Source organism: Microcaecilia unicolor, chromosome 5, assembly GCF_901765095.1.
Source record: "Microcaecilia unicolor chromosome 5, aMicUni1.1, whole genome shotgun sequence".
NCBI lineage: Eukaryota > Metazoa > Chordata > Amphibia > Gymnophiona > Siphonopidae > Microcaecilia > Microcaecilia unicolor.
Window position 1 is genome coordinate 39,709,474 of NC_044035.1, and position 14,027 is coordinate 39,723,500.

The 14,027-nt window shown below is 48.3% G+C and overlaps 1 protein-coding gene across 4 annotated transcripts in view; it reads left to right on the forward strand.

The window, feature by feature from the left end:
• The first annotated feature begins 1,289 nt into the window (after positions 1-1,289).
• Positions 1,290-14,027, forward strand: part of NT5C2 (5'-nucleotidase, cytosolic II) — a 214,049-nt gene continuing 201,311 nt past the window's right edge. For 2 of the 4 annotated variants that reach the window (XM_030202814.1, XM_030202820.1), the window contains exon 1: positions 1,290-1,354. The gene's annotated coding sequence lies outside the window, so the exon portion shown is untranslated. Of the gene's footprint in view, positions 1,355-1,579; positions 1,933-14,027 lie in introns of those variants that run through there. The other 2 variants (XM_030202815.1, XM_030202817.1) reach the window with 2 other exon arrangements.

Genomic DNA, 14,027 nt, shown 5'->3' on the forward strand with positions numbered 1-14,027 from the left:
CCCTCAAAATCACAGGTTTGGGAGCGGTCAGTGACCCGGCCCTTCTTCCCAAATCTTCACCTAGCACCTCACCTCTGAGCTTACAGCCACTACCACTGGCTATAGAGACAATAACTGTTTACTGTAGACAGCTCAGGATATCAGTGCCAATGTACGGTCACCGCCCGCTCTTTATATGTCATGCTCGTGGCACGAGTGAGAAAGGGGGGGGGGGGGGTAGGATGTCAGAGGACCTGTGGCCTCTTGTCAGTTCTGAACTCTCTTCATTTGGTTCCTGTTGTGTCCCTGCAGGAGCAGCAGTGACAGCCTTGTGAGACGACCTGCCTGAACTTAGCACTGGAAGCAATTACCTATGTTGCCCATGCCTAAATTTGGGCCTGACTGCTAGATGATTTTGTTACTGAACAAATGAGAATAAAGTGCTTCCTGTGTGTGTGACATCTGCACAATACTGTATGCTTGCAACATGTGGCAAAAATTCCTATACCCATTCCAGTCTGATAAATTCTAATCTGCTAAGGTAAGGCCACTATGAATTACAGTACTTTTTAAAGATCCATTTGTCGGTAACTGGTGTCACTCTTGCATAGGGTTACCATATGGCTCCAGAAAAAGGAGGACGGATTGAGCCAGAGTCCTGCACCAATTCCGACGGGGGTGGGGTGGGGGTGGGGGTGCAGCTCGTCCCCAAAGACAGCAACGCCTATCATAGTAACATAGTAGATGACGGCAGAAAACCAGTCTGCCCAACAAGATAAACTCATATGTGCTACTTTATATGTATACCTGACCTGAAGTGACTGTCTTATAGCAGACTTTTTATCTGATCAGGTTTAAATTAAAAGACACACTCTCTCTCTCTGGGGAATAAATGATGTATGTATGTGGCTTTAGTGTTAAGTGCTTGAAATAACTGAGTTTAAAACATGTAGCATGCCACGATACAGAAATGTATTGTTAGGTTCATGTGATGTGAAGGCATTACTTGTCAATAAAAGTAGCAGCAGCAGCCAGCACTGCAGCAGCCCTTCCTCAGCGCTCTGTTGCTTCACCCCACATGAATATTTATAAGCCCTTATCTGCGTGCTGAAGATTCCTCCGAAAACCAAAGGAATTTGCAGCTAGCTAGAAAGTCCCAATCCGGGAAAGAGAAAGAACTAGAAAGTGACAGTTCCATTCCGAAATAGGAAGTTGGCTGCTGCTTCGCTGGAGGCAGCAGGGGAGGCTCGCGCGCGCGCCCCGGCCTCGTTTCCGGAACACAGCGACGGCCCCTACGCATGCGCTCTAGACCGGCCCCGAGGTTGCGGCAGTTGTGCAGTTTGCTGTGGCAGGAGGAGGAGCGCTGTAGCGGACGGTGAGCGACGGCTGGTGGGGGTTGGAAAGCGAACTCCTCGAGGGTCCCGGCGAGATAGCCGTTATCCGTTCCCTAGCTCCTGTTAGCTGGGAGAGTGGGGGGGGACGTGCGGCTGGGCTGGGGGGGAAACGCGGCGCGCGGGGAAGGAGGGGTGCGAGGGAGTTAAAACAATGACCCAGATATTCGCCCAAAGGGGCGAGGAGGAGACTTCCCCTTCCCTCATCGCTTGTCCTCCCCCACGACGTGGCGGGCGCCAGGGCCCTTGGAGAAGGAGACCGTGGTGGGAGCCCCTCCTTCCAGGTGGTACTGCGGTGACGGCCAGGAATTGACTTGGAACAGCACCCCTGCCTCAAAGCTCCTTTGAGCTGGGAGCTCCGCATTGGCTAGTGATGATATTTCTAATAGCCCACTTTTCAAAAAAAAAATTGTTTAGGGTACGAAGCCCACTTTGCAAAGTGAAACTTTGATGGTTGCTAGGAAAAAAAAACCCCAAAACCTTCCTAGCCTTTCCTTTGTATGTGGAATGTTTGTGCTTTCCAGCACTCTTTACCTACTGATTGTCTCTGCAAGAAGGGCAGGTAAGGGTTCTTATGAGATTGAAAGGTACCAAAGCAGGGAGAAAAAAAAAAAAAAAAGAGGATGCCATAGGCGTGTTTTATAGAATGGTAGCTTAGCAGAGATCTGTTGAATTTCTGTGTACTGGTCAATGCAGGGGCAGACTGAGAGTGATCTGGGCACTAAGGGTCATGGGCCACTAACCACCTATCAAAAATGATTAAAGTAGATGGAATCTCGGGGAGAATGGGCCCCTACTGATGTGGACCCTTGGGCACTGGCCAATTATCCCAGTGGTTTGTCCGCCCCTGGGTCAGTGCATAAGTACATAAGTATTGCCATACTGGGAAAGTCACTTAACCCTCCGTTGCCCCATGTAAGCTGCATTGAGCCTGCCATGAGTGGGAAAGCGCGGGGTACAAATGTAACAAAAATAAAATACTGGGAAAGACCAAAGGTCCATCGAGCCCAGCATCCTGTTTCCAACAGTGGCCAATCCAGGTCACAAATACCTGGCAAGATCCCCAAAATGTGCAAAACATTTTATACTGCTTATCCCAGAAATAGTGGATTTTCCCCAAGTCCATTGAATAACGGTCTATGGACTTTTCCTTTAGGAGGCCAGCCAAACCTTTTTTAAACTCCGCTAAGCTAACCGCCTTTACCACATTCTCTGGCAACGAATTCCAGAGTTTAATTACACATTGAGTGAAGAAACATTTTCTCCGATTCGTTTTCAATTTACAACATTGTAGCTTCATTGCATGCCCCCTAGTATTTTTGGAAAGTGTGAACAGACGCTTCACATCTACCTGTTAAACTCCACTCATCATTTTATAGACCTCTATCATATCTCCCCTCAGCTGCCTTTTCTCCAAGCTGAAGAGCCCTAGCCGCTTTAGCCTTTCCTCATAGGGAAGTCGTCCCATCTCCTTTATCATTTTTGTCACCCTTCTCTGCACCTTTTCTAATTCCACTATATCTTTTTTGAGATGCGGCGACCACAATTGAATACAGTATTCGCGGTGTGGTCGCACCATGGAGCGATACAAAGGCATTATACCATCTTCATTTTTGTTTTCCATTCCTTTCCTAATAATACCTAACATTCTATTTGCTTTCTTAGCTGCAGCAGCACACTGAGCAGAAGGTTTCAACGTATCATTAACGACGACACCTAGATCCCTTTCTTGGTCCGTGACTCCTAACGTGGAACCTTGCATGACGTAGCTATAATGCACACATTAAATGTCATCTGCCATTTAGACTCCCAGTCTTGTAAGGTTTAATTTTTCACATTCCTCCCGCGTTTTAACGACTTTGAAAAACTTTGTGTCATCAGCAAATTTAATTACCTCACTAGTTACTCCCATCTCTTGGTCATTTATAAATATGTTAAAAAGCACCGGTCCCAGCACAGAGCCCTGGGGAACCTCACTAACTACCCTTCTCCATTGAGAATACTGACCATTTAACCCTACTCTATTTTCTATCTTTTAACCAGTTTTTAATCCACAATAGAACACTAGCTCCTATCCCATTATTCCAATTTCCTCTGGAGTCTTTCATGAGGTACTTTGTCAAACGCCTTCTGAAAATCCAGATACACAATATCAACCGGCTCACCTTTATCCACGTGTTTGTTCACCCCTTCAAAGAAATGTAGTAGATTGGTGAGGTAAGATTTCCCTTCACTAAATCCATGTTGACTTTGTCTCATTAATCCATGCTTTTGAATATGCTCTGTAATTTTGTTCTTAATAATACTCTACTATTTTGCCCGGCACTGTCGTCAGACTCACCGGTCTATAATTTTCCGGATCTCCTCTGGAACCTTTTTTAAAAATTGGCATTACATTGGCCACCCTCCAATCTTCCGGTACCACGCTCAATTTTAAGGATTAATTAACATATTTCTAACTTCTCCGCAAGCTAATTTTTCAGTTCTGTCAGTACTCTGGGATGAATACCATCCAGTCCAGGAGATTTGCTACTCTTCAGTTTGTAGAACTGCCCCATTACATCCTCCAGGTTTACAGAGAATTCATTAAGTTTCTCTGACTCGTCAGCTTTGAATACCATTTCCGGCACCGGTATCCCACCCAAATCTTCCTCGGTGAAGACCGAAGCAAAGAATTCTTTTAATCTCTCCGCTATGGCTTTGTCTTCCCTGATCGCCCCTTTTACTCCTCGGTCATCTAGCGGTCCAACTGATTCTTTTGCCGGCTTCCTGCTTTTAATATACCTAAAAAAATGTTTTTTACTATGTGTTTTTGCCTCCAACACAATCTTTGTTTCGAAGTCCCTCTTAGCTTTCCTTATCAGTGCTTTGCATTTGACTTGACATTCCTTATGCCGTTTCTTATTATTTTCAGTCGGTTCCTTCTTCCATTTTCTGAAGGATTTTCTTTTAGCTCTAATAGCTTCCTTCACCTCACTATTTAACCATGCCGGCTGTCGTGGTCTTCCATCCTCCTTTTTTAATATGCGGAATATATTTGGCCTGGGCTTCCAGGATGGTGTTTTTTTTTTAATTTATTTATTTATATGATTTCAATAATACAAACAAACAATCATTTGTAAGGTAATACAGAGAAATTATATAAACGGAAAATACATCTAAATTAAATGAAACATTTGTATTTACTCTTCCTCAGACCACCATATGGAGGGGGAGAGTGGTTTTGTAAGTACAACTCAGGGAGTATGTAACACTGAGGCAACTTTTTCTCTGAGGCTAATCCTGATCTTCATCCCTATACATCATCGCTGAGAATTATTCATATCATTCAACTAGAAGGTCTTTTAGAGTCCAGAAACGTCTTTAATTGAAGTGGATCAAAAAAAACATATTTAATTCCAGATAGGCGAATTAAGCATTTACAGGGATAGGCCAGCATAAATGTTGCTCCCAATCCCTTAACATCATTCCTCAAGAGTAAAAACTGTTTCCTCCTTTGTTGTGTAATCTTTGCTACATCTGGAAACATCCAGACTCTCTGGCCACAGAATAATTTTGAGGAATATTTAAAGTAAAGTTTCATCAACAAATTTATATCTTGTTCAAAGACTAAAGTCATAATTAAAGTTCCTCTTGTTGTAACATCTCCCATGGAGTCTTCCAAGATAGCAGTTAAATTCTGAGTATCAATATCCAAAGCAACCTTCGCTGACTCAGAGACATCTCTCTCTTTTGAAACATTTGGCAAGTAATACACTCTATTACAAGGGGGGATATCTGATGAAGAAAAATTCAATATTTCTAGAAGGTACTTCTTAAGGAAATCACGAGGTGTCATAGTTGGTAACATTGGAAAATTCAGCAATCTCAAGGTTAGTCTTCGATTATAATTTTCTAACTGCTCTAACTTTCGAGCCGAAATTATTTTATCTTTAACCAGAGTCTCCATTACACTTTTGACGAAGTTAACATTCGTTTCCAATTGCCCAATCTGTTTAGTATGTTCTTGCTTTATATTATCTAAGGAATCTGACATAGCAGTCAGTTTACTCACAACTGTAGACATCTGCTTAGTAGAGTTTGCCACCTCAACCGTCAGCCTCTGGACTGCTTGCCAAATAACTTCCAATGACGCCTCCTTGAGCTTTTCCTGCTCCTCGATGTTTCCAACCGCCTCTCCAGAAGATGAACCACCGAGCAGGCTCAAAGTCGACACATCGGACGCTATCTGGTCTGCTTCATCAAATCTGGAAGCGGCTGGGCAGGGAGGCGGTCTCAGCATAGGCGGCGAAAAAGTAGTATCCAACCCCTGAGTCAGTGCCGCTTCCTCGACATCGCTCAATGCCGGGCACGCCGTCCTTGTTCGGGAGGTAAGCACCTTACATACCGATCGAGTGTTAGCTGGGCAGGAGACGATGTTAAAGGAAGCGACGATTGCCCCCTTGTTGTCCCCTTTCTCTTTGTGTGCGGCATATCAAGTTTAGAGGATAAAAAATCTGAATCGGTAAAATACCCGCTAACACAAAGAACGTTGCAGGTCTAGCTAGGACGCCATCTTGCCACTCCCCCCCAGGATGGTGTTTTTGAACAGCATCCACACCTGATGTAAATTTTTGACCCTCGCAGTTGCTCCTCTAAGTTTTCTTTTCACCGTTCTTCTCATTTTATCATAGTCTCCTTTTTCAAAGTTAAACGCTAACATATTTGATTTCCTATGTATACTTACTTCAAAGCTAATATCAAATCCGATCGTATTATGATCACTGTTATCAAGTGGCCCCAGCACCATTACCTCCCGCACCAGATCATGCGCTCCTAGCGTGTCCCGATGTTACTTTTATGCAGTCAATATTCGGGTAATTGAAATCACCCATTATTATTGTGTTGCCCAGTTTGCGTCCCTAATTTCCTTTAACATTTCTGCATCTATCTGTTCATCCTGGCCAGGCGGATGGTAGTACACTCCTATCATTATCCTTTTCCCCTTTACACATGGAATTTCAATCCAGAGGGATTCCATGAAGTGTTTTGTTTCCTGCAAAATTTTCAATCTATTTGATTCAAGGCTCTTGTTAATATACAATGCTACCCCTCCACTAATTCGATCCACCCTACCACTACGATATAATTGGTACCCTGGTATGACAGTGTCCCACTGGTTAGCCTCCTTCCACCAGGTCTCAGAGATTCCTATTATATCTAATTTTTCATTTAGTGCAATATATTCTAACTCTCCCATCTTATTTCTTATGCTCCTGGCATTCGCATATAGACATTTCAAACTGTGTTTGTCGCTCCTATTTACATCATGCTTAGTACTTGACAGTACTAATTTGCAATCTTTTGTCTGATTTTTATTTTTATTTAGGGACACCTGATCTACTACAGTCTCTTTTGCAACCTCACTATCAGGATACCCTATCTTCCCTGTTTTGGTGATATCTTTGAAAGATACCTTATTGCGAACCATGCGCTTTTGAGCAACTGTCGGCCTTCCCCCCCATTTCTAGTTTAAAAGCTGCTCTGTCTCCTTTTTAAATGCCGATGTCAGCAGCCTGGTCCCACCTGGTTAAGGTGGAGCCCATCCTTTCGGAATAGGCTCCCCCTTCCCCAGAATGTTGCCCAGTTCCTAACAAATCTAAAACCCTCCTCCCTGCACCATCGTCTCATCCACGCATTGAGACTCTGGAGCGCTGCCTGTCTTTTGGGCCCTGCGCGTGGAACAGGTAGCATTTCAGAAAATGCTACCCTAGAGAATCTGGATTTGTGCTTTCTACCTAAGAGCCTAAATTTGGCTTCCAGAACCTCTCTCCCACATTTTCCTATGTCATTGGTACCCACATGTACCAAGACAACCGACTCTTCCCCAGCACTATCTAAAATCCTATCTAGGTGACGTGTGAGGCCCGCCACCTTCGCACCAGGCAGGCAAGTCACCAGGCGATCCTTACATCCACCAACCACCCAGGTATCTATATGCCTAATGATTGAATCACCAACTATAACAGCTGTCCTAATCTTTCCCTCCAAGGCAGCACTTGGAGACATATCCTTGGTGCGAGAGGATAGTACATCCCTGTTGGGCAGGTCCTGGCTACAGGAGTACTTCCTACTTCACCAGGGTGATGCTCTCCTTCTAGGAGACCGCCCTCCTCCAAGGTAGCACAAGGGCTACCAGACTGGAGGTGGGACTTCTCTACAACATCCCTGTAGGTCTCCTCTATGTACCTCTCTGTCTCCCTCAGCTCCACCGTCTGCTACTCTAGCCTCAAGAGAACGGACATGTTCCCTGAGAGCTAGGAGCTCTTTGCATCGGGCACACATATGACATCTCACCAACTGGGAGATAATCATACATGTGAGCACAGTGCTCTTTTGATTATTAAACTAATATGCTTGCCTTCAGCGTGGTGTCTGCATATTCCATTGTTAGTATTTGGTGGGCATCTGTGGTGCTGAATCCCAGCTAGAGGGAACAGAAGGAGGAGAAAAGTGGAAGCCACTTGAGTTGACTCGGGTAGAAAGGAGTGCGGTAACAGTAATGGCTTGGAGTGCCTGGACAGATTGTTTGGGTTTATGCTTGAGGAGGGGACCTGTGGAGCCTCCATAGAGTTTGCATGGGTATCAGGTAATATATAATGTAACCTTGCCTACACACAGTGTGGTTCTCAGACTTTGTGCATACCTCGCCACACTCTCCTCTCAAATGCCGATACCTCTTCTGTTGCTATTTGTTGGTTTTAGCTAGTAATGTTACAGATGGTAGAGTTTATATAAAAATTCTAATTCTTAAGTTGTCATGCAATGTTTGCTTTGGAATTAAAAGTGGATAAGTTTAAATATGGGTTTCATTCAGTCTTATTTTGTACTGACTACATCATAAAACAAATGCTTATTGGATAGCCTCCCAAGCAGTGGTTACAATTGCAGAACCATAGTTATTTAATAGCTTGCATTTTTGCAGCATCTTTGTTGCAAACAGAATTATAGGGTGTTATACAGTTCCATTTCAGATACGTACAGTCTTTGTTAGCGCTGGTCTGAAAGGCCTTCTAACTAGTTTTGCTTTGTTTTCTGTATGTTGTCTCTGATAGGAAAGCGGGGGAAATGAAATGTGAATGTTGTCTTTGCATATTTGACTGTACTGTTTGACAGCTAAGTTTACATAAACTTGGGGAAAGAGCAGGAAGTCAGTGAGATTCAGTCACTCTATGGCTTTTCAGGTCAGTGATTTCATTAGTAGACCGTACCTCCTCAGTGTTATAGCCTGTGTTACATAAGAATAGCCTTACTGGCTCAGACCAAACATAAGAATAGCCATACTGGGTCAGACCAATGGTCCATCTAGCCCAATATCCTGCTTCCAACAGTGGCCTATCCAGGTCACAAGTAGTTTGTATAAATCATTTTTTTATTGAAATGGCAAATGACAGACTCATTACAATGGTGACATTTTTTTACAACTTATAAACCAACTCCCCCCCCCCCACACTCATACAGCTCGGCCACGTCAAAGCTAAATATTTAAAAGATAACTTCTTGTGCTTGAGGACTGGAGGCTTGGGCCCTCATCCAAGGATGTAATCTGTTGTTTTTATTTTTTTTTATTTTTGTTACATTTGTACCCTGCGCTTTCCCACTCATGGCAGGCTCAATGCGGCTTACATGGGGCAATGGAGGGTTAAGTGACTTGCCCAGAGTCACAAGGAGCTGCCTGTGCCTGAAGTGGGAATCAAACTCAGTTCCCCAGGACCAAAGTCTGTCTAACCTCATCTGAAATAACAACAGTGTTCTCCAATGGTACAGCGTTGGCCCTATAAGTAGTTTATAAAGTATACGCTATTCCATGGGTTATCAGTGTAGCCATTTCAGTGCAGAGGTAATATGGTTGGATTTGGGACTGCCCAGTACAAGTTGTGGTGCTGCAGTGGCTGAAGAGTAGAAACAGGCCATTTATAATCACATTTCCAAAGTCCCATACAAGGCCTAATAGGTGCTTGGCAACTACATGGAAATCATGCTCTGCTAAAACAGGACACAAATGTAAATTTATGTAATGCATTTTGAATTACAGCTGTAAAATAGGAATGAAAGGTTAACTGGGCATCCTTATCAGCTAATCAAACCGCATATAGAGGAACAAAACTCTTATCCCAAGTTACAAAAAGGGCCTTGGATGTGTGGTAATTTACCATTGGGACCACAAGCTGCCAGCCTGAAGCTGAATATGTGAAAGCTATTGGGCAACAGAGGACTACAAGGACCATTGATTAGGGGCATTAGTTGCATAAAACAAAGTAATATCTGTATAAAAATGTTATAAGGATGGTCTGCATTCTCCGAGGACAAGCAGGCTGCTTGTTCTCACTGATGGGTGACGTCCACGGCAGCCCCTCCAATCGGAAACTTCACTAGCAAAGTCCTTTGCTAGCCCTCGCGCGCCCGCGCGCACCGCGCATGCGCGGCCGTCTTCCCGCCCGAAACCGGCTCGAGCCGGCCAGTCTTCTTTTGTCCGCACTCGGTACGGTCGTGTTTTCGCCGTGTCGAGCCCCGGAAAGTCGACCTCGCGCGTCCAATTTATTTTGAGCGTGTTTTTTTCCTTCGGAAAAGTTTTCTCTTAGTCGGGAAGTGCTCCGGAAACCCCCCGCCGGGTTTCGTGTAAATCCTCCCCGTACTTCCAGCTTTTTGCCCCGGTAAGTTTTCTTTCGTCGTCGGGGTAGGCCTCTTTTTGGCCTCGGTCGAGATTTTTCTCCCTCTAAATTTTGGTGCTTCAAATTTCGCCATTTCGGCTTTTGATTTCGCCGGCGTGATTTTTCCGCCCATGACATCGAAGCCTTCCAGCGGCTTCAAGAAGTGCACCCAGTGCGCCCGGGTTATCTCGCTCACTGATCGACACTCGTCGTGTCTTCAGTGTCTGGGGGCCGAGCACCGCCCTCAGAACTGCAGTCTGTGTTCCCTGCTTCAAAGGCGGACTCAGGTAGCAAGACTAGCCCAGTGGAACGTGTTGTTCTCGGGCTCTTCGTCGGCATCGGCACCGGGATCTTCGAGTGCATCGACGTCGTCAGCGTCCAGACCATCTTCCTCGGCCGCCCCTGCATCGAGGCATCGGGCCTCTGCATCGGAGCCGAGACATCGGATAGCTGCATCGACGTCGGTGGTACCAGGACCTCGTCTGCTGATGTCGTCGGACGGTGGTGCATCGGGTGGAGTGCAGGTGAGGGCTGTCCATTCCCCTGCTGGTGGCGGTGAGCCCTCGGGTGGGTCTCCGCCTACCCTGAGGGCTCCTGCGGTACAGCCCCCCCGAGATCGACCTTCTTCAGTCTCGGCCCCGAGGAAGCGACGGATGGATTCGACGTCCTCCTCGTCGGTGCCGGGGAGCTCCGGTGACATGCTTCGGAAGAAATCGAAGAAGCATCGACACCGGTCTCCTCCCCGTGTCGGCACCGAGAGCTCTGGGTCGCCGAGGGATTCGGCACCCAGCAGGCATCGGCACCGAGAGGACCGCTCACCCTCTGTTCAAGAGGTGTCGATGCGCTCCGCTCTGGACAGCCCGGAACAGCCTCCACGCCCGGAACAGGTACTGACGTCGACGCCTGCATCGACCTCTCAGCCTTTCTCTGCAGCCACTCTAAACGAGAGCCTCCGGGCCGTTCTCCCAGAGATTCTGGGAGAGCTGTTGCGCCCTACCCCTCCGGTACCGGCGGTGCTTGCGCCTCCGGTACCGTCGAGCGTGGCGCCGGCTGGCCCATCGCCCAGGTTGAGGTCCCCGACGTCGGTACCGCGTGCGGTGCCGACCGCGGCCACCTCCCAGGAAGGCTCCCCGACCACGTCGGCGGAGGGAGCTTCGCCGATGCGGGCAAGGGAGTCTACCTCTCGACGTCCCCATCGTGGACGGGGTTCCACGGAGTCGAGCAGGGCGAGGTTGCAGACACAGGTCCGGGAACTCGTGTCTGACACCGAGGGTGAGGCCTCGTGGGAGGAAGAGGAAGATCCCAGATATTTCTCTGACGAGGAGTCTGAGGGTCTTCCGTCTGATCCCACTCCCTCTCCTGAGAGACAGCTTTCTCCTCCCGAGAGTCTGTCTTTCGCTTCCTTTGTCCGGGAGATGTCTACGGCCATCCCCTTCCCGGTGGTTGTGGAGGACGAGCCCAGGGCTGAAATGTTTGAGCTCCTGGACTATCCTTCTCCACCTAAGGAAGCGTCCACTGTTCCCTTGCACCATGTCCTGAAGAAGACATTGCTTGCGAACTGGACCAAGCCATTAACTAATCCCCACATTCCCAAGAAGATCGAGTCCCAGTACCGGATCCATGGGGACCCAGAGCTGATGCGCACTCAGTTGCCTCATGACTCTGGAGTTGTGGATTTGGCCCTAAAGAAGGCTAAGAGTTCTAGGGAACATGCTTCGGCGCCCCCGGGCAAGGACGCTAGAACCTTAGACTCCTTTGGGAGGAAGGCCTACCATTCCTCTATGCTCGTGTCCAAGATCCAGTCCTACCAGCTCTACACGAGCATACACATGCGGAACAATGTGCGGCAGTTGGCGGGCTTGGTTGATGCTCTTCCCCCTGAGCAAGCCAAGCCTTTTCAGGAGGTGGTCAGGCAGCTGAAGGCGTGCAGAAAATTCCTGGCCAGAGGAGTTTATGACACTTTTGATGTTGCGTCCAGGGCCGCTGCTCAAGGTGTGGTGATGCGCAGGCTCTCATGGCTGCGTGCCGCCGACCTGGAGAATAGAATCCAGCAGCGGATTGCGGACTCGCCTTGCCGTGCGGATAACATTTTTGGCGAAAAAGTCGAACAGGTGGTAGAGTCTCTCCACCAGCGGGACACCGCATTCGACAAGTTCGCCCGCCGGCAGCCTTCAGCTTCTACCTCTACAGGTAGACGATTTTTCGGGGGAAGGAAGACTGTTCCCTATACTTCTGGCAAGCGTAGGTACAATCCTCCTTCCCGACAGCCTGCGGCCCAGGCTAAGCCCCAGCGCGCTCGCTCTCGTCAGCAGCGTGCGACTCAGCAAGGCCCCGCGGCTCCCCAGCAAAAGCAAGGGGCGAGCTTTTGACTGGCTCCAGCAGAGCATAGCCGACATCCAAGTGTCAGTGCCGGGCGACCTGCCTGTCGGAGGGAGGTTGAAAGCTTTTCACCAAAGGTGGCCTCTCATAACCTCCGATCAGTGGGTTCTCCAAATAGTCCGGCAAGGATACACCCTCAATTTGGCCTCAAAACCTCCAAATTGTCCTCCGGGAGCTCAGTCCTACAGCTTCCAGCACAAGCAGGTACTTGCAGAGGAACTCTCCGCCCTTCTCAGCGCCAATGCGGTCGAGCCCGTGCCATCCGGGCAAGAAGGGCTGGGATTCTATTCCAGGTACTTCCTTGTGGAAAAGAAAACAGGGGGGATGCGTCCCATCCTAGACCTAAGGGCCCTGAACAAATATCTCGTAAAAGAAAAGTTCAGGATGCTTTCCCTGGGCACCCTTCTCCCCATGATTCAGCAAAACGATTGGCTATGCTCTCTGGACTTGAAGGATGCCTACACACACATCCCGATACTGCCAGCTCACAGACAGTATCTGCGATTTCAGCTGGGCACACGCCACTTCCAGTACTGTGTGCTACCCTTTGGGCTCGCCTCCGCGCCCAGGGTGTTCACAAAGTGCCTAGCTGTGGTAGCAGCGGCGCTTCGCAGGCTGGGGGTGCACGTGTTCCCATATCTCGACGATTGGCTGGTGAAGAACACATCCGAGGCAGGAGCCCTGCAGTCCATGCAGATGACTATTCGCCTCCTGGAGCTACTGGGGTTTGTGATAAATTACCCAAAGTCCCATCTTCTCCCAGTGCAGAAACTCGAATTCATCGGAGCCCTGCTGGATTCTCGGACGGCTCGCGCCTATCTCCCAGAGACGAGAGCCAACAACTTGTTGTCCCTCGTCTCGCGGGTGCGAGCGTCCCAGCAGATCACAGCTCGGCAGATGTTGAGATTGCTGGGCCACATGGCCTCCACAGTTCATGTGACTCCCATGGCCCGCCTTCACATGAGATCTGCTCAATGGACCCTAGCCTCCCAGTGGTATCAGGCCGCTGGGGGTCTAGAGGACGTGATCCACCTGTCCACGAGTTTTCTCGAATCCCTGTTTTGGTGGACGATTTGCTCCAGTTTGACTCTGGGACGTCCCTTCCAAATTCCTCAGCCACAAAAAGTGCTGACCACGGATGCGTCTCTCCTGGGATGGGGAGCTCATGTCGATGGGCTTCACACCCAAGGACGTTGGTCCCTCCAAGAACGCGATCTACAGATCAATCTTCTGGAGTTGCGAGCGATCTGGAACGCTCTGAAGGCTTTAGGAGATCGGCTGTCCCACCAAATTATCCAAATTCAGACAGACAATCAGGTTGCCATGTACTATGTCAACAAGCAGGGGGGCACCGGATCTCGCCCCCTGTGTCAGGAAGCCGTCAGCATGTGGCTCTGGGCTCGCCGTCAGGGCATGGTGCTCCAAGCCACATATCTGGCAGGCGTAAACAACAGTCTGGCCGACAGGTTGAGCAGGATTATGCAACCTCACGAGTGGTCGCTCAATTCCCGTGTGGTGCGACAGATCTTCCAGGCGTGGGGCACCCCCCTGGTGGATCTCTTCGCATCTCAAGTGAACCACAAGGTCC